General features: G+C 35.3%; 1 protein-coding gene across 4 annotated transcripts in view; it reads right to left on the reverse strand.

Annotated features, from left to right (window-relative positions):
• The window catches only part of NAALADL2 (N-acetylated alpha-linked acidic dipeptidase like 2), a 1146579-nt gene that overhangs the window by 520151 nt on the left and 605353 nt on the right, over positions 1 to 21075 (reverse strand). The window lies entirely within an intron of this gene.

The following is a 21075-nucleotide window of genomic DNA, read 5'->3' on the forward strand; positions in this document are numbered from 1 at the left end:
GCAAAAGAGCTGGCAGAGGATAGGCAGATTCAAAATGTCCAGCTACATTTGTAGGATCTGTTCAATGAGTGAAAGAGGTACAAAGAGTGGCCAGAGAAGCCATGTTTTTTGGCCAGTGATCTAGAAATGAACTGCCGAGTCAGAGAGACTTCTGCATGTGTGAACGAGACAGAAACACAGGAAACAAAGGAGAAACAGATATCTGAAAAGGACAGTGATGAAGTTGATGGAAACAAGAAATAAACTGCTAACGGACGAGTGGCACAGCAGTATCTTGAGAATGGATAATGGTCAGCATGGCAGATCGCGGCTCCACAATGCAAGGAAATAAAGCTTCTTTTCAAACAGTAGCTAGGGCCCTTTAAAACAGTTGCTAGGACTCTCCTTTCAGCTACACATGGTCTAGAATGATCCTGGCTTTGACAGAGTTTTCTATTCAAAATATGTTTCAAACTACAGAAGATATGAGTATAAGGAAGATGAGGGAAGGCAAAGGAATCAGCATGACCAAAAAAGTTGGAGAAAAATAAAAGTGTGAAAGTGGAATGGCAAGTAACCAAGGTTTTTATCGTGGTGGGTCTTTTATGACAGATTTAGAAATATGGAGAATATTGAATAAATACTGTGGATTTTATAAGGTTTTGAGCACTAAAATGAAAATGGACTTTAAAATATTGACCTGATATTGATATGCAGAAAAGAACAGAACAAATAAAGGGAATATAAAGGTAACAAAAAAACAGATTCCATTTGTGGAAGGCACAGAGTTTGGCACTTCGTATATATTATATTGTTCAAATTCCACATTTATAAATGATAGTCAAACTGCACAACAAGTTGAACAGAGAAATGACAGTGAAGGAACAGAATCCACAATTAAGACTTCAATCGTGGATGATTATAAGAGTAAAAGTCCTATTAATCACATAGATTCAGTAGGACAACTATCCTGGGGGTAAAGAGGAGTCAGGATATCTTAAATAATTGTGTTTAGTATTTGATTTCATTGGCCAATTGTTTTAGTTTGCTAATGCTGCAGAATGCAAAACACCAGAGATGGATAGGCTTCTATGAAATGGGGGTTTATTTTGCTACACAGTTACAGTCTTAAGGCCATAAAGTGTCCAAGGTAACACATCAGTAATCAGGTACCTTCACTGGAGGATGGCCAATGTTGTCCGGAAAACCTCTGTTAGCTGGGAAGGCACGTGGCTGGTGTCTGCTCCAAAGTTCTGGTTTCAAAATGACTTTCTCCCAGGACGTTCCTCTCTAGCAAGCTTGCTCCTCTTCAAAATGTCACTCACAGCTGCACTGAGTTTCTTCTCTTTAAGTCAGCACATTTATATGGCTCCACTGATCAAGGCCCACCCTGAATGGGTGGGGCCACACCTCCATGGAAATATCCCATCAGTTATCATCTACAGTTGGGTGGGGAGCATCTCTATGCAAACAACTTAATCCAAACATTCCAACTTAATCCCCACTATTATCTCTGCCCCACAAGATTGCATCAAAGAATATGGCTTTTTCTGGGGGGACATAATACATTCAAACTGGCACATTCCACCCCCTGGGCCCCAGAAAAACATATTCTTTCCAAATACAAAATACATTCATCCCACAATAATACCACAGAAACTTACATCATTTCAGTAACAATAGTTAAGTACAAAATCCCATCAAAATCAATTTAGGCATGGTGAGTCCTAAGGCATAATTCCCCTCTAGCTGTGGATCTGTGAACTTAGAACAAGTTATATGCTTCCAATATACAAAGGAGGGACATTCATAGGATAAACATTCCCCTTGCCATAAGGAGAAACATTAAGGAAAACAGGGTCAACAGGACCAAAACAGTTCCTACAACCTGCAGGACAAACTCCATTAGATTTCAAAGTCTGAGAGTCATTAAAAGAACAACGTTGCATTCTTGGGGCTTGAGAGAGCGGGAGCCTAACCCTTCCTAAGGGCATTTCGGCAGCCCTTTCCTCTCCAAACACTTGGGTGAGTGCTCCAACATATCCACACATTGGGGAGACCACCTTCTCGGCCCCACCCTCCTCAAACATTGGGGCAGCTCCCGGATTCCCTTCCATCTCCGGGGCACATGCTCAACCCCTTCAGAACAGTGTGGTGGCAGCCAGGCTCTCCCCAATTCCCTGGGAATGTGCTCCACCCTCTTTGGGACCTTGGGTGGCAAAACTCTTCCAGAGCATCGAGGCGGAAAGCCCGCCCTCGACTTCCAGGGCAAACTCACCCTTTCCATGCGTGTGGGCTGCTCCACTCTCCCAGCCCAAGACCTCTTGACTCCAGACCTCAACCTCCATGGCTCTGTCTTTGAAGAGATTTTTCCTTCAGTTTGTTCCTTGTCTGTCTCCTCCAGTCCCGACTGGCAGCAGCTCTGTCTGTAAAGATCTCGTAAAAATTCTGTTGGCTTTGCATGAAGCACACAGGGGTGAAAGCCATCAGACAACAGGACTTTCTACAAATCCTTTCTGCTTAATTCCATCTCCAATATTGGCTTGTACTGAAACGGTGGCTGGGTTCCATATTTGGTTACATCCTCACTTTGGGCTGTAGCTTCTGGGATTCCACCCACTGGAAGCCTGTAATTTTCCAAATCATCAGCTTCTGGTTTCTTTGAACCCAAGAGTTCAGTTCTAAGTTTATCTCTCTCTGCTTGCATTTTACTATAAGCTGCAAGGAGAAGCCAGGGTATATCCTCCACACGTAGTCTGGAGATCTCCTCAGCTAAGTATTCTAGGCTGTCACTTTCAAATTCTTCCTTCCATCTGACACCAGAACTCAATTTTGCCAAATTCTCTGCCACTTTAAAACAAGGATCGCCTTTCTTCCAGCCCGCAAACAACGCTTTCATCATTTCTGTTCAAGGTCTCATCAGAAGTATCTTTAGAGTCCACATTTCCATAAACAGTCTCTTTAAAGCAGTTTTGGCCTTTTCTATCAAGCTCCTCACAATTCTTCCAGAATCTTCCCCTTATCCATTTAAAAAGCCATTTCAACATGTTTGGTATTTGTAAACACAGCAGCAAAAGCACCCTACTTCTCTGGTATCAAAATCTGTTCTAGTTTGCTAATGCTGCAGAATGCAAAACACCAGAGACAGATAGGCTTTTATAAAACGGGGGTTTATTTCGCTACACAGTTACAGTCTTAAGGCCATAAAGTGTCCAAGGTAACACATCAGTAATAGGGTACCTTCACTGGAGGATGGCCAATGTTGTCCGGAAAACCTCTGTTAGCTGGGAAGGCACGTGGCTGGTGTCTGCTCCAAAGTTCTGGTTTCAAAATGACTTTCTCCCAGGACGTTCCTCTCTAGCAAGCTTGCTCCTCTTCAAAATGTCACTCACAGCTGCACTGAGTTTCTTCTCTTTAAGTCAGCACATTTATATGGCTCCACTGATCAGGGCCCACCCTGAATGGGTGGGGCCACACCTCCATGGAAATATCCCATCAGTTCTCATCTACAGTTGGGTGGGGCGCATCTCCATGCAAACAACCTAATCCAAATGTTCCAACTTAATCCCCACTACTATGTCTGCCCCACAAGATTGCATCAAAGAATATGGCTTTTTCTGGGGGACATAATACATTCAAACCGACACACCAATTATTACTAAAAAACCTTTATAAATAAAGTTAAATGTTCTTTTCACCTTTTCACACAGAATACTTCTGCATATGCAGTTTTGATTTTTACTGCTTGATTATAATCCACACTTCATGATTATCCCTATTGGCTGTTTTCAACACACTTTGCAAATCTTGCACAATGACATTATCTAAACTGGAATCCCCCAGGCCATAAATTGAGGACAAAAACTGCCAAATACCTGGCACATAGCAAGGCTTTAGGATTAATGAGAGTGACCATAAAGTGCTTTGAACGCCACAGAAGAAAAGGTGCAACGTAAATGAGCCACATTTTTCTAGTGGCAAATACTAACCATATACTGTTCAATTGAACAGAAAAAAAAAGCAATCTCTTATTTCTCCTTCTGATTGTATATATTGTCCTGCTATCACTTCTCTTCATTCTTTTGAAGTTACCATGGGAAAAAAAATAAAAATTTCTGCTTTATACCCAAAATGTGTAGTGCTCCAAGATACACAAATCAAACAGGTAATAGGACAGCCTACACCCACTTTCTCAAAGTACCTTTTTTATAAAATGAACTGAAAAGTGCAACACACTTGCAAGTTTCCTTCAAAGAAATATAAATCATAGGAAAACAAGATAGCTCTTTTTAGAATATGCTACATTAAAGACCGATTCATTTTTCAATACAAAAGAAAACACCAATGACCTTCTGCATGAAGTAAAGTTTTAATTGACCTTTTCAAAAATTTCAAAATTATTTTGAGTTTCAGTGAAAATATTAGTAATATGTTAAGATTTATAGATCTCTACATTATATCTATACAGCCCAAATGGACCTAGTGTTGATGTTAAACTTGAAGAGTTTTCATTAACAATAAGAAATTCTAAGAGCATTAACTAATGTCATAATATAAAGATTCAGCAGTCTAAATCTGTGTTTTAGTTATCAACATCAACTGACAATAGAAACTTTCATATAGTTAAAACAAACTTTTATTTGTCAACTTCTGTACTAATCTTATATGTTTAGGGATCTATTATATTATCTCTAGTTATGCAATGTAAAGCATAATTAAGTTTATATTTAGCTCTGTTCATGTATTCATGTGTAAGTGCTTATATAATATTGAGATGAAAAAAATTCAGGGGAGAAGTAATTGTGTTTAGAGAAGAATATTACAGGAAATCAGTGAGTCTACCTTGGGGTAAGAGGTGATAGTTAAGTCTGTGAGTATCATCATATTGCCTTGAACTGAAAGAAAAACTAGAGTGAGACATATATATGAATAAGCATTAGAACAAAAAAATTCCTTTTATTAGTGAGATTGAAATCCTTAACTTCTATACTGAATACTTTCAATTAAAGTAGACAAAACCAATTTTCTTAGAGCTCTGGACAGTTAAAGAGACATTTCAAAATAATATCAAAGATACTTCTAAAAAGTCTTCTTTGCTTTCAAGTTCTCAGATTAAATTGCAGAACTCCCAAGAAATAGAGGAAGGAAAATAATAATACTTCTTAAAACATATTATTTATTCTCAGAACAAACCAATATAAAGTAGGCTTGTATTATTTTACTACTATGCAATTATGTATCTGAAAGATACATATGTTTATGTGTGTGTGTGTGTGTGTGTGTATGTGTAAAAGAAGAACTTTATAGTTTTTCTAAAATAATGCAGATCAATTACTGGAAAGTAGTGTAATTTAGAATGTGAGTTCTCAAGGTGAAAATCAAAGAATACAGATAAAAGGATCCATAGAATAATCTGTATTTCTCTTTTTTGAGGGGGCAGGGAATTTTATTAATTTTTAATTATCTAAGTAAAAACATGAATATGTTCTTATTGTAAAAATGGGAATATTGAAAATAAAGATAACGGTCCTTTTCACATCTCCCATCAGAAACACCCCCCACCAGAAAACACTCTTACTGATGTTGTACATACTGAAATTTATATTCTTTTCATAAATATAAAATTTTTCAACATATGCTATTACTTCCTTGTCTCTTACTTAAATAATATTGTAATATACATATAATTTGTTTGTCTTTTTCACTCAACAAACTTGCCTTAAATAAAGATCTTTTCATGTAATTATGCAGAGATCTATGTTATTCCTTTTGGAGACTGTATAGCATTCAATAATATTAACATTCTAAGGTCTATTTAGTCAGTTTTAAGTTTTGTTATTACAATCAAAACTGCCATGAATATCCTGTACCTACATCTACCTGCATATGTGTGAAAGTTTCAGTAAAGTTGATATGGAAAAATAGATGCCAGATCAGAGAATATGTGAATTTTGCATTTTAATGTATTTTGGAAAATTGTCCTCCAAAGTGGATATGCCACTTTCCACTCCCATTTGCACTACAGGATAGGCCCATATTCCGAATCCTTCCCAAACTTGATATTATCAAAACTTTCAACCTTTGCCAATCTGAGGAATCCTTATAAGTGCACTGAGTTTTACAAAGGAGAAGATTGAGATGACTTCCAGTTTCACTGAGGGTAGCAAATAAGACTTCTGTGAAATTATGGCCCTGAAGTTGAGGTTTGATCAATGACTAGAAGTTAACTAGGTGAAGAAGGAGAGGAGTGGGCTGTAAGGAAAAACACTCTAAGAAAGAGAAACAGCATATTTGAAGACCCTAGATTAAGAATGAGCTTGGTGTTTTTGAGGAAGCAAAAGGGGTTGAGATTGAGTGGAGCAGTACAAAAAAAGGTCAAAGAATCATGTTGGGCCTTTTAGAGCACCAGAAAGATCTTATCTTTATTTTAAGAACAATGTAATCATTTAGGTTTCCAGCTTCCTGCAGAGCATTTTTAAAAAATTGATAAAATTTAAAAATAAAGAAATGCATAAAAAAGGATAAAATAAATATTCATATTTCTATGACCCAGAATTAAGAAATTTATACTATTTTATCATACTTCTTTTCTTTTAAAAGGACACAATACAGATAAAGTTAGTTTTCTTTACCACCTAAGTCCTATTTCCTTTCCTACCCCACCTCAGGCAACCAATATCATAAATATGATTGACTCTTTTCAGTTTGTAATCTATCTTTTAATATTATCCATAAGCAATTAAAATGGTCAAATCCCCAAACATGTTGAGGGATAGGGGTGAAGCCAAATGGAAATAGACACATATAATACACAATAATTCATATAAATTTAAAAAAAATAAAATAAAAATAAAAAAACAAGCAGCAACAACTAAAACTTTTATAAGGAGGAGGGTGGTATTGATCAGATTTAGGGTTTTAAGGCCCATTCGTAGTACATCAGAGAATGGATTAGAAGTGTAAGAAAGGGAGCAGTGAGATCAGTTAAGAGGCTGCTTTGACCAAGGTGATTACAGTGGAGAGGGATAAAAGTAAGATTTGAGGCTTACTGATAAGACTGATTGAAAAGATGCAGAAGCTGAAAAAGGGTAGGAATCCAGGAAACTCCTGGATAGAGTGCTCATCAAATTCTCCTTGTGATCTCTGTCCTCCAACCCTTAGTTAACTCTGGACTGAACTACCCCCATCCCCATGATCCACTCAAGATAGTTCTCTGGCCTTCGCATTCCAGTATAAAATTTATTAACACAGAGAAGGTTTTTTGTTGTAGTGAATTAAAATTAGGAATTTCAATACTACTAAATACTACTAAGTGGACATTTTGTTCATCTAGGGGGGTTAAAGTCTGAAATCTTTGAGAAAATGTATTAAAAGTATTAAATGATGTAATTATTCAATTATTTAATTTGAGTATTATAAAACAGAGAAATTTTTTATTCCAAAAAATACTTTTAATGAACACCTTCCATATGCTAGATATATGCTAAAGGCATAGTAATTAACACTGATGTTAAGCTATATGATATGGAATCTACAGTCAAGTAATCAGATACTTTCTATTAGTATAAGAGATGAAAAAGGGTGTGGAACTTTTGGGGATGGAGGAAATATTCTGTATCTAAATCTTGATGATGATTATACAGATTATAAACATGGAACATTTAGTGAGAGTGCTGGTTTAGCTCTGTTATCTACCCCAGAAAAGACTACATTCTTTTAATCCAATCTTGTGAGGGCAGACTTACTGTGGGTGGGACCTTTGATTAGGTTGTTTCCATGGAGATGTGAACTCGCCCATTCAAGGTGGGTCTTAAGAGCCTTGCTAGAATCTTTTATGAGAGGAGGAAAGGAAGAGACATTTTGAAGAGACCCAGAGATGCTTAGAGAGTAAACTTCCAGAGACATTTTGGAGACAGCCATTGAAACCACAACCAGGAGAAAAGCTAAGAGATGAAATCCACAGTTGCTCTGGAGCAGCTAAGAGAGGACCCCAAGAAACTTAGAGAGAAATGCCCTGGGAGAAACAAGCAGAAGGGTGCAGAGAAGCTAAGACAGAAGCCCAGAGACATTTTGGAGAAAGTCATTTTGAAACCGGAGCCCTAGAGAGAAGGGCAAGCAGACATTGCCATGTGACTTCTCATATGACAGAGAAACCCCAGGTGCCAACAGCCTTTCTTCACTGAAGGTATCCTCTTGTTGATGGCTTTGTTTGGACATTTTTATGGCCCTAGAACTGTAAATTTGTAACCTAATAAACCCCCTTTATAAAAGCCAATCCATTTCTGGTATTCTGCATTATGGCAGCTTTAGCAAACTGGAACAGTGGGTCTTAGAACACTTACTGGAGTCCATAATCAGAGGACAAAGACAGAAACATTTTGGAGAGAGCTTGGAGAAGCTCAGATATGTAATCCAAAGTTTGCCCCTGGAGAAGCAAGCAAAGACCCTTAGGATCCGAGACAGAAGCCCTGAGACATTTTGGAGAAAGCCACAGAAACAGAAGCTCAACCTGGGAGAAAAGGATCAGCAAGTCAGCCTTGTGCCTTCACATTTGACAGAGGAACCCTGGATGCCATCAGCCTTTGCTCAGAGAAGGGATCTATGTCTTGATGCTTTAATTTGGACATTTTTTTGGGCTTAGAACTGTAAATTTGCAACCTAATAACTCCCCATTGAAAAAGCCAATACACTTCTTATATATTTTATATCAGCATCTTTAGCAAACTGGAGCAGTGATCATTACCTTTCAGATTAGTTTCCTTTATGTTCAGTACTAAATATCTGGCATCTTCCCTAGCCCCCACCCACCCCACCCCCAAAAAAGTGAAAAAAGATTGGGTCAGAAAAGGAATATTCCATATAAAAACAAATCAATAATTAACATGTAAATGAGAAAACAATCACAAAAGTCCATGTTTCTATAATGTCCAAGGATTTATATATCCAAGGATTTATACAGTACTATACAAGAGTATGAATCTAATTGCAGGAAGAACATTCAGCAATATTTGGGTATGGGTGAAAGTAAATGAATCCCTTTAATGTTTTCCTATCTGAGAGAAGAGGTATGAAAGTAGACAAAGTTAGAAAATATGCCTGCAGGAAAAGGCTAAATCAGTGTCTAGCGTTGGTCATTTTGTCTGGAAACCAAGAAATGGGTATCAAATATATGTCAAAATAATGATGTCCTATTCAAAGACAGAAACAAAACTATTTCAAGTTATGAATACCAACTAAATTCTTCCCTGTTAGTGTTGTGAAATCCTACTCACTTTTGTTGTCATGGAAATTTGCCAACCTGTTTTATAATTTTCTTGCCTGGAGGTAATTTTTAAATATATATATGTCAGATATATATACCTGCCTTAGATCAGTAATTATAGCAGTACATGGAGAAAGGGGAGTAAGTTGTTTAGTAATTGTTTCATAAAGAATATAAAAAAAGAAACACCTAGTATTGAAATTCATTAATGTTTGAAACTTTCCATAAATGTATATGATTCAGGGTGCATAAATGTTAGCAGCACAAATGCCTTAGCAATGTTATGTAAGAAACAATAGCTGGAAATTTCTATTGTATCTTTCTTTTTTTTTTAAATTTGGGTTGTCATTTTTGTAAGTAGAAAGCATCATATATACAAGAAATAATACAAGCAGTTTTTCTTCTATGATAGGTCTTAGTCTATGTGAAGTGAAGGTTTTTTTTTCTTTTTTTTTTTTTTTTTACCTTAAATGTCTAAAAGAGTTCAAAACTAGTCTGGCAATCCTTCAAAAATAATTACCTACCAAAAGTCCTCACAGTTCTGAAAAAGGTATCTTGTCATCCTAAGGTTGATCGGGTCACTTAGCACATTCGGTTTCTACCCATCACAAAATCAAGGACAGACTTACATCTCCCACAGATGTGGCACCTTCCCTGACACCCTAATTGTCAGCTGCAGAGCTGCCATTAAAATCCTTCAGTTGACTGACCGATCAGCTGATCATTTTTAAACAGTAAATGTGTAAACACAGGGAGTAAAAAAAAAAAAAAAAGATAAATCTCCATTTATTCTATTAGGAGTTTGGTATGCTGAGCTTTGAGTGTGGGAAGGGGTAAGGCAGGAAAATGGTTTCATCATAACAAAAGTTGGATTGCTTTGTAATTGCAACATTGCAACCATAGAATCAAACAGTAATTACTACAAATCAACTGCCATACAAAGTATAACATTACGTATCTGTGTGCATGCTTGCAAACACACACAAGTATACCCATTTATAATTCTGGGTGGGGGTTGTGAATTCATATGGAAATAGAAAGGTCATGAGAAGAAGGAATTCATAAACAAGTCTGCCTTTAAGTGACCCTATTCTTATAGATGGGTAATGATGAAACATAAGTCAACATTGATCCATAGTGCTTCACCTGGCCATTGAATATCAGAAGTAGCATTTCAGTAGTTTATTAACAGAGTCTATGCTCCAACATATTCCACAGAACAAAAGTCTAAGTTTGCTGTGATGTATGTACCCCAGAAAAGATTATGTTTTTTTACTCCATTCCTGTGGGTATAGACCTATTGTGGGTGGGACCTTTTGCTTAGGTTATTTCAGTTGATGCACGTCCAGGGTGTGTCTTAATCCTCTTACTAGAGTCCTTTATAAAAGAATAAAAGACAGAGAGAAGCTCACAGAAAAAATGTCTCAGAGAAATTAAGAGAGACAGAAGCTAGAAGAGAGGATACAGAAAACAGAGAGGAAGCCACTGAAGCCTGTGGAAGCAACAAAATCTGGGAGAGAAGGGAGAGATCAGCAGGCATCCTCATGTGCCTGGTCACGTGACAGAGGAACTGAGGATAGCCAGTAGCCAGTCTTCGGGGAGAAGGTATTGTCCTGTTGATGTCTTAATTTGTATATTTTCATGGTCTTACAAGTGTAAACATGTAAGCTAATAAGTCCCCATTGTTAGAAGCCGGTCCATTTGTGGTATACTGCATTTTGTCAGCTTTAGCAAAGCAAAACAATTGCCAATACCAAATATTTTTTTATTAGTTTAATCTGTCTCAGCACTCATGGCCACCAGAAAGTTTTATTTCTTCAGTTGCAGACAAGGATCCATTAGAGGATTATTTAAATTCATTTCTGTTCTAAATATTTGTATTCATATTTATGTAATATATATTTTGAGTATCTCCACATATTTGTGTACAATGTGTATGAACCCAGCTCTTTGTTTTGTTTTTATTTTAAATATGGCATAAATTATCTAACAAAAAAAGTAGAAAATACTTAGTTACCTCTTAACAAATTGACACAATTTTACAAGATTTTTTCTGAATTATTGTGATCTCTCATCCTTATAACAATTTTATCAATTGTTTTAACAATAGCTATAGAACAGAGATAAGCATCAGAGGCCAAAAACTCAAATATCCACAGGGCCAACTGATAATAAAGATCAGTTTTTATAAATCAGGGCCTCGGCCTCTGTAGGAACATGAGAAATAGTGAGGCTTGTGGCAACTCAAGTCCAAAGACTCCACTAAAGCATTCAAATTCAATTTCAAAGCAATGACAACAATAGCATATTGACAGAAAAGCAGAAAACAAATGTGGGTTAGATTTGGTTTAAATAGGCAATTCTGAAGTGACATTACATTTTTTTATTAAGGTATTTCAGTTTTCCTATGGTAAGTGAACACTCAAAGAAGGAAAGACTTAAGGAACGGCTCACTTACACAGTTCTGCAAGAGTCATGTGTTTGGCCCAGTTATTTATAATCACACAAATTGTCAGACATTGTTTCTAACAATGGGTTTGTAATTACTTCTGCTAAGATGATGGCATTTACCAACAGGAATCTTATCCTAGCTGTTATAATCATCTTCATCATTCCCAAGCAAAGGATCAGGCTGAAAAGGCACCACAAAACAGATTGTTGAATGAATGTAGTCACCAACATTTACCAATTTGTTCATTATTCAAAATTTCTCAGCACATTCAACCGTAAGGACCATCATCCCTGAATGATCCATTGGAGTATTTTCACAATTAACTCAGCTATATTTTAAGGAAAAAAAAAAAATGAAAAATATGGCAGAAGCTTATTCCAGATGAACTTATAATTTTCCTTTAATAGGAATATATTGTACTGTTATGTTTCATTTACAACAATATTTCAACAATGTAACTTCAGAAAACAAGGCTACTTGCTGGTGGGCAGGAAGAGTGAAGGACTAGAATAAGTGATAAACATTTAAGGCTAAGGTTAACATAATAGCCTGTTAATATAGACCACCCTGAGCAGGTAGGATTCAGAAGGGATCATCATCATACCTATACATTTATTCACATGTCTTATGGAACTTCTCATCAACACATATGAAGCTGAACTCATTTTATTTCCCTGCTTCCCATATTTCCAAATTATTTCCCGTGAGTGGCTACTTAATACTCAAAGAGTCTCAGCCAGAAAGTTCTTATCGTCATTTGATTCATGATTTTCCTCATCCTTTGCATCTAATCAATACACAAGTCCAATAGATTACAACTTCTAAATATCTCTTGAATGAGTTTACTTCTCTCCATCCCTACCCTCCCTGTATATAAGAATATGAGCTTATTCAATTGGGTCTGGGGGCTTTCACCATAGCTCCCTGTTTAACTTATCTTTGTTTTTTATTTGTTGTTGTTTGTTTGTTTGTTTGTTTTAATTAGATATTGGAAATATTATTTCCACTGTGAGGCCTACCATGACACCGCCTCACTCCAAACACTCATGCAAGTTTAGTTTCTACTCCCTCATTCCTCCATAGCATTCTTCTCATATTTCTATGTATTATAAAACTGGTAGAAATTTCTTAAAAATACTCACATCCAGGTCATCATGGAAAAAATAGGGCAGTGATAAAAATACCCAGAGAAGGAACAGAGGAGCAAAAGGGGAACTTGAGTAGACATAACTGTAACAGAGAAATTAAGAATTAACAAATGATTATGATTACCGAATCATTATACAGATGTTTTCTTTCTATATTGTAGAATAGGCAGAAGTTAATACCTGAAATTACTGAAATTCAACTAGTCTCAGCCCTGTTTACAATTACTATTGTAATGGTTACTCTAGTTTAGTATCAGCCCTGTGTATACTCACTACTGAAATGGTAATGACTCCATCCACCCTTGTTTGAATCCATAAAAACCCTGAACTCCTTAGATTTGGAGAGACAGATTTTGGGGCTGATAGGCCATCTGATCTGCTCCATGCATAGTAATAAACTCTTTCTTTGAAACCCTAGTGTCATAGATTGGCTGATGTGTGCATCAGGCAGAGAACCCCGCATTTGTTCTGTATCATGACCACTACCCCAATTAATTTTTCTCCAGAAATACCAGGTAAAAGAGAATTATGACAACTTATTCTGAATGTAGAATGCATGGGTTTGGATTCCAGCTCTGATATTTAATGACTGTGTGAACTGAAATAAACTGTTTAACCTCTCTGTGTTTCTGTGAATCCAAATCTTTAAAAACAAAATAAAAAAATTGGTGATCAGTAAAGATATAAAGGTTTAACCCATTTGACACAGGTGAGCTGCTAAAAACAGCCTTTCAGTTACCTGTCATGGCTCTCAATTGTGCAGAATTTCAAGTTCCTTTGAATCTTAACACAAACTACAGAACTATAATAATTCAATTTGAGTGCCTGAAGCTGAAGTACTGTTGAATCACTCCTTTTTCAAAGCAATATCAAACCAAGTTGGAAAATAGCCCTCTTTTACATATGTTTCTTTTTCTTTCTAATAATCTGTCCTCTCTACCATGAATGTCACTGCCATTAATCCCATCAACCAACACCAATTAGTCTGTTATGTACCAATCACTTCTAAAGTCAAAACAAAGGCTGATATACTATCTTCCAAAGGTAATGAAAAAGTGAACCACCTAGTCAATACTGAAAATGTGGTACATATGTATTTTATGTGCTACATTGCTCAGAAGGGGGAAAATGGTGCTTGCCATTCAATCTCATAAAGTTCCCACTTCTGAAAACATAAATGAAGGATGTGAACATTCTCTGCACTTCAGAAATTCAATGCAAATACATAGTAGTACAAGAACTTACATCAAGTCCAACAACCATACGTTTGATAATAATCTGACAAAGGTGAAACACTCCTTTTCTTCATGTAGCTGAATAACTCAGTAGATGCCCCAAATAAGAAAGTATGTAGGTATTACCTAGTAAAGGGCTTGATGCTCCTGCCTGAAGTTCATCTACTTGAGGTCTGGTGTTCAGTAGACAAAAACAAATTCAATCTTTACTAAAGTCTTTCCAAAATGTGAAAAGCAGTTTTTATTCAAAATCTCAAATATACTTATCATCCTCTTTCTCTATTTCTCTCCTCCTATTTCATACATGAAGCTGTGCTCCTTTCCTAATTCCTCCAGACTCTTCCCAAACCCAACAAAAGCAGAACCCCAATAATCTTTCCTCAATTCCCCATTCCCAGTCCCAGTCTATTTTAGTTCCTTTCACCATACTCCCCACAATTTCCAATGTAAATCAAGCAAGCATCTGACACATTCCAAGAAATCAGCTTCACCCATTAAGCAAATCCGCATAATAAAGGCTTGAAGCCTATAAGGAAAGAGCCATTTTTCCATAGCTGGCTCAAATGTTTTTATATCTTCCTCTAGTCATAGTGTTTATAGGCTCTTATTACCAAACATTAGAATAGTTGGTAATAGATAAAAGTAGATATTTATTATACATTAAACATTTTGTTTTCTTCATGTCAAGCAACTCTAAAGTGCCTTTATAAAAAACTGAGATTATAATCTCATTTTAATTATGTTCCCCCTTCCTTATTTCAATATTCTACTTAGAATTTTTAAACCACAGTGCCAATGAGTTAGAGCTTTATGTGGGGGTAGGGGGATCTGTTGGGTTTATGCCTAATAGAAATTCTAGAACTGAGATAATTACTGAATTGGCTTTCTTAAAACCATTTTCCTATTCAAAAGTTGAAGAATCCTTTCAATATTAATTGAACCAAAACAGTTTTACAAAAAAATATTTGGAGGCATCATATATTCCAGTTGACAGCATTACGATGATGTGTTTTAAAAGCAGAAATGACTATAATACTAATTTTTCCTCCAGGATTATTATTGAATTGAATAATTTATGATTGATGATTAATGTTGCTTATTATGTCCACATTCAGAATTAGTTCAATAATTATTTACTCTCTTCTGCTTCTCAGTAATTAATTGGAGTAGATGCATCTTAGTTTACATTGCCTTGTCTCATAAAATTGAGTTATCTAATGAACATTTTAGAAACTGTTATATTTTGGACAGTTTTGGTGGTTGACTGGACTATTTTCCTTTTATCTTCTTTGATTTGTGATTTCTAATTGTCTGACTAAAACTTTTTAACTGCCATTATACAGCAAGTTTCCAACTGTAACAAGTGATGTAAAGGTTTTCATTACTTAATTTTATCCTGAAAATCTGCTTAGTGGTCTGAAAAGTCTGACTTAACATTGATTTACCCTTCAATTTTATATTCTTAAACCTTTTTAAATTTCAAAGATGACATTACACAACCATTTTATGTAACAATTAAAGTGGCTCAGCCTCATATCCTTAGTTGTTTCCAGACATCATAAACATGCATCCATGTGTCACAGAGTTGCAACTATAGTTTTCACATACTTTTGCAGTCATTTCATTTAATACATTTGCTCCTGCATAACTAAACCTTATATTATTAAAAAAATCATGTAATAACTGTTTGAATGGAGAAAAGAGACTTAGGGATTTTCAGGCTAGCAACAACAACTTTGTTTTTGTCTTTTAGTAATTTCAATAAAAGGAGTATCATAGCTATCTGTATACAGTTATCAAATGTACACATCCCTGAGAAAATCCAGTATTTGATTATAGCTAACTTTTTTCCAAAGGGAGAACTTCTTTTCCCTTAACACCAGTAATCATGTCATTACTCGAGTGCTTCTTACATTCTATCACCTTTATTGTTCTCTGTTAATGATGAACAAAGCCCAAAGCCACTCCAACAAAGCAGTCGTATTTTTATATAAACTTAATTTCCTGTAAGAAACCACTGATTCAATTATAACCAATAGCAGTCTTCAGAATACAAATTATGTTCCAAAATTAATTAATTTTTCTACATCTAATAATCCAAAGTAGTGCTTAGGAAGAAAGGTCACATATTATTCACTTTTTAAAATGCATTTCTAATTTTTTAACAGCTTTATTGAAATATAATTCACAGATAAATGCAACCATAATCACAGTCAATTTTAAATCATTTTCATCACCTCAAAAGGGAGCACCCATACCCTTTATCTGTTACTACCCTTTTTCCCCATCAACCCCAGCCCTAAGCAACACTAATCAACTTTCCATCTCTATAGATTTCCCTATTGTTGACATTTCATCTGAATGGAATCATATAATATGTAATCTCCTGTAGCTAGTTTCTTTCATTTAGCATGTGTCCTAGTTTGCTAATGCTGCAGAACGCAAAACACCAGAGATGGATTGGCTTTTATAAAACGGGGATTTATTTCGCTACACAGTTACAGTCTTAAGGCCACAAAGCGTCCAAGGCAACACATCAGCAATCGGGTACCCTCACCGGAGGATGGCCAATGGCCTCCGGAAAACCTCTGTTAGCTAGGAAGGCAGCTGGCATCTGCTCCAAAGCTCCGGCCTCAAAACGGCTTTCTCCCAGGACGTTCCTCTCCAGCAAGCTTGCTTCTCTTCAAAACATCACTCCCAGCTGCACTCTCTTCCTCCCCCGGAGTCAGCTCATTTATGTAGCTCCACGGATCAAGGCCCACCCCGAATGGGTGGGGCCACGCCTCCATGAGAACATCTCATCAGAATCATTGCCCACAGCTGGGTGGGGCACATTCCAAGCAAATCCAACCATCACCAAAATGCCTGCCCCATACATAACCACAAAGATAATGGCATTTGGGGGACACAATACACTCAAACCGGCACAGCATGTCTTCAAAGTTTATCCATGTTGTAGCATATATCAATATTTCATTTTTTTTCATTTTAATCATTTTAAGTGGACAATTCTTTGACATTAAGCATCTTGACAATACTGTGTAACTTTCACACTATTTCTAGACTATTTTCATCATCCCAAATCAAAACTCATACTTATTTAGCAATAAGTTCCCTTTCCTCCATCTCCTTATTCCTGGTAACCACTATTCCGCTTTCTGTCTCTTATGAATTTGCTTATTCTAAACATTTCATGTAAGAGAAAGCATACAATATTTATCCTTTGTTTCTGGCTTATTTCACTCATCTTCAGGGTTCATCCACTTGTAGCATGAAAAACATTTCCCTTCTTTTTATGGCCAAATAATATTCCATGTATGTACATAGCAAATTTTGTTTATCCATTCATCCATTGAAGGGCACTTGGGTTACTTCCACCTTTTGGCTATTGTGAATAATGCTACAGTAAACATTGGTATACAGGAATCTATCCGAGTCCCTGCTTTCAATTCTTTTGGGTATACACCTAGGAGTGGAATTGCTGGGTTATATGATAAGTCTATGGTAAACTTTCTGAGGACTTGCCACACTTTTCCACAGTAGTGGCTGCACCATTTTACATTCCCACCAACAATATATGAGGGTTCCTATTTCTATGTATCCTTGTCAACACATTTTCTTTTTCTTTTTTTAAATAAATAGCCATTCTAGTGGATGTAAAGTGGTATCTCATTGTAGTTTTAATTTGCATCTCTTTAATAGCTAATGATATTGAGCTTCTTTTCATATTTTTACTGGCCATGAGAATATCTTCTTTGGAGAATCATCTGCTCAAATCCTTGGCCTATTTTTAAATTGGGTTGTTTGTTGGTTTTTGAATTGCAGAACTTCCTTATATAGTCTAGATATTACTCTTAGTAGATACATCATTTCCACATATTTTCTCCCAATCTGTGGTTGTCTTTTCACTTTCTTGATGATGTTCTTTGATGAACAAAAGTTTTCAATGTTGAAGAAGTACACTTCATCTATCCTTTTTTTTTGTTGCTTGTGCTTTTGCTATAAAATCTAAAAATCCATTGCTTACTACAGGAACCAGAAAATATTTCTTTATGTTTTCTTGTAAGGATTTTATTAAAACTTATATTTAAGTATTAGCTCTTTTATTTAGGTCATTGATCCATTTTACATTAATTTTTATATGGTGTGAGATAGGGGACCACCTTCATTTTTTTGCATGTGGATTTCCAATTGACCTAGCAGCCTCTATTGAAGAGATTATTATTTCATGATTGAATGAATTTGGCACCCATGTCAAAAATCAATGGGCCATACATATGTGAATTAATATCTGGACACTCAATTATATTCCATTTGTCTATCCCTAACATTACTACACTATTTTAATTACTATAGATTTTCAGTAATGAGGAAATGTGATTCCTCCAACTTTATTCTTTGTTTTCAAAACTGTTGCCTATTCAAGACCCTTTGGCTTTCCATATGAATTTGAGGATGAGCTTTTACATTTTAGCAAAAAAGTCTAATGGAATTTGGAGAGAAATTGCTCTGAATTTATAGATCACTTTTGGCAGTTCTGACATCTTAAAGATATTGTCTTCCAATCCGTGAATACCAAATGTCTTTCCATTGATTTACGTCTTGATTAATTTTCACAATTTTTTGTGGTTTTCAGTGTACAAGTTTTCATCTCTTTAGTTAAATTTGCTCTTAGTTATTTTATTCTTTTAGATGCTATTGTAAATGGAATTGCTTTCCTCATTTGCTTTTCATATTATCCATTACTGGTATATGGAAACCCAACTGACTTTTGCACATTTTTTCTTGTATCCTACAACTTTACTGAATTTGTTTATTAGTTCTAGTAGCTTTCTTATGGATTCTTTGGAATTTTCTATACATAAAATCATGTTATCTGTTAATAGGGACAGTTGTACTTTATTTAGATGGCTTATTTCTTTCTCTTGTCTGATGAGAACTTCCAGTAAAATGTTGATTCACAGTTATGGCAGTGGGCTTCCTTGTGTTGTTCCTGATCTTGAGGGTAAAGCTCTCAGTTTTTCACCATTGAGTGTGAAATTTTCTGTCAGTTTTTCATAAATGCCCTTTCTCATGTTGAAAAAGTTTCCTTCTTTTCCTAGTTTTCTGAGTGTTTTTATCATGAAACAATGTTGGATTTTGTCAAATGCCTTTTCTGCATCAATTGACATGATCATATGTTTTTTTTTCTTTCTTCATTCTATTAATGTGGTGTATTATATTTATTGATTTTCTTATGTTGAACCATCCTTGTATTTCTGGAATAAATCCCTATGGGTAAGGGTGCATAATCCTTTTAGTACACTCTTGGATATGGTTTGCCAGTATTTATTGAGGAATTTTGCGTTTATATTCATGTAGGATACTTGCATGTAATTTTCTTTTCTTGTGTGTCTTTATCTGCTTGGTATAAGGGCAATTCTGGTCTCATAGAATGATTCAGGAAGTAATCCCTCCATTTCTACCTTTTTGAAGAGTTTGAGAAGGATTGGTGTTAAATCTTTAAACATTTGATAGAATTCAGTAGGGAAAACTTATGGTCCTGGACTTTTTTTTGTTTGGAGTTTTTAATTACTGATTCATTCTTTTTTCTTGTTATAGATCTGATGAGATTTTTTATTTACTGCCTTATAATTGTAATCCTTATTTATTTCTGTAAGATTGGTAGTAATGTCCCCACTTTCATTCCTGATTCTAGTTATATGTACACACTCTTTTACTTTGACAGTCTGGCTAAATGTTTGTTAATTTTATTGATCTTTAAAAAAAAAAAAACAAAACTTTGTTGTTGATTCTCTTTATTGTCTTTCTATTCTCTTATTTACCTTGGCTCTCATGTTTACTATTTACTTCTTTCTACTAACTTTGGGGTTAGTTTGTTCTTCTTGTTTTAGTTCCTCTAGGTGTGAAATTAGGTTATTTATTTGCGATTTTTCTTCTTTTTTTAATGTAGGAATTAAGGGACATAAATTTTCCTCTGAGCACTGCCTTTTCTGCATCCTATAAGTTTTGTTATGTTGTGTTTTCATTTCCATTCATCCTGTTTCCTAATTTCCTTTGTGACTTCTTCTTTAACCCATTGTTTTAATAGTGTGTTGTTTAACTTCCATATATTTTCACATTTTCCAGTTTTCCTTCAATTATTGATTCCATTGTGGTCCAAAAATATACTTTGCATGATTCCAATATTTTTAATGTATTAAGATTAGATTTGTGGCCAACATATAGTGTAACATGGAAAATGTTTTATGTGTACTTGAGAAGAATATGTATTCTGCTGTTTTGGGGTGGAATGTTCTATATGTTTATTATGTCTATTTGGTTAATCGTGTTGTTCATTGGTCAAATCCTCTATTTCCTTATTGATCTTCTGTTTAGATGTTCTATCAATTATTAAAAGTGGTGCAATGAAATCACCAACTATTATTTAGAGCTATTTATTTCCCTCTTCAATTCTGTTAATTTTTCTTCATATATATTGAATCTCTGGTAAGGTTTATTTATGTTTATAATTGTTATATCTTCTTGCTTTAATCAACCTTTCATAAATATATAATATCCTCTTTGTTGTCTCTTGTAATCTGTTTTGAAATAAAGTCTATTTTGTCTGAAAATAATATAGTCACTCCAGCTTTCTTTTTGGTTACTGTTCACATGGAATATTTTTTCCTACCCTTTTACTTTCAACATTTTGTGTCTTTGTACATGAGTCTCATACAGACAGCATATGGACGGATCATACATTTTCATCCAATCTGCCAATCTCTGCCTTTTAATAGGGAAGTTTAATCCATTGACATTTAAGGTAAACCTGAGAAGGAAGAATTTAATTATGCCATTTAGCTATTTGCCTTCCATATGAGTGTATGTTGTTTGTTCCTCAATTATACCATTACTGCCTTTTTAAAAATTTAGTTGCTTTTTTGTATTCTATCATTTTCATTCTCATCTTTCCTTTTCTCTGTATGTTAAAGTTATTTCCTTGGTGGTTACCTTTTT

Source organism: Choloepus didactylus, chromosome 1 (genome assembly GCF_015220235.1).
Source record: "Choloepus didactylus isolate mChoDid1 chromosome 1, mChoDid1.pri, whole genome shotgun sequence".
Classification (NCBI taxonomy): Eukaryota; Metazoa; Chordata; class Mammalia; order Pilosa; family Megalonychidae; genus Choloepus; species Choloepus didactylus.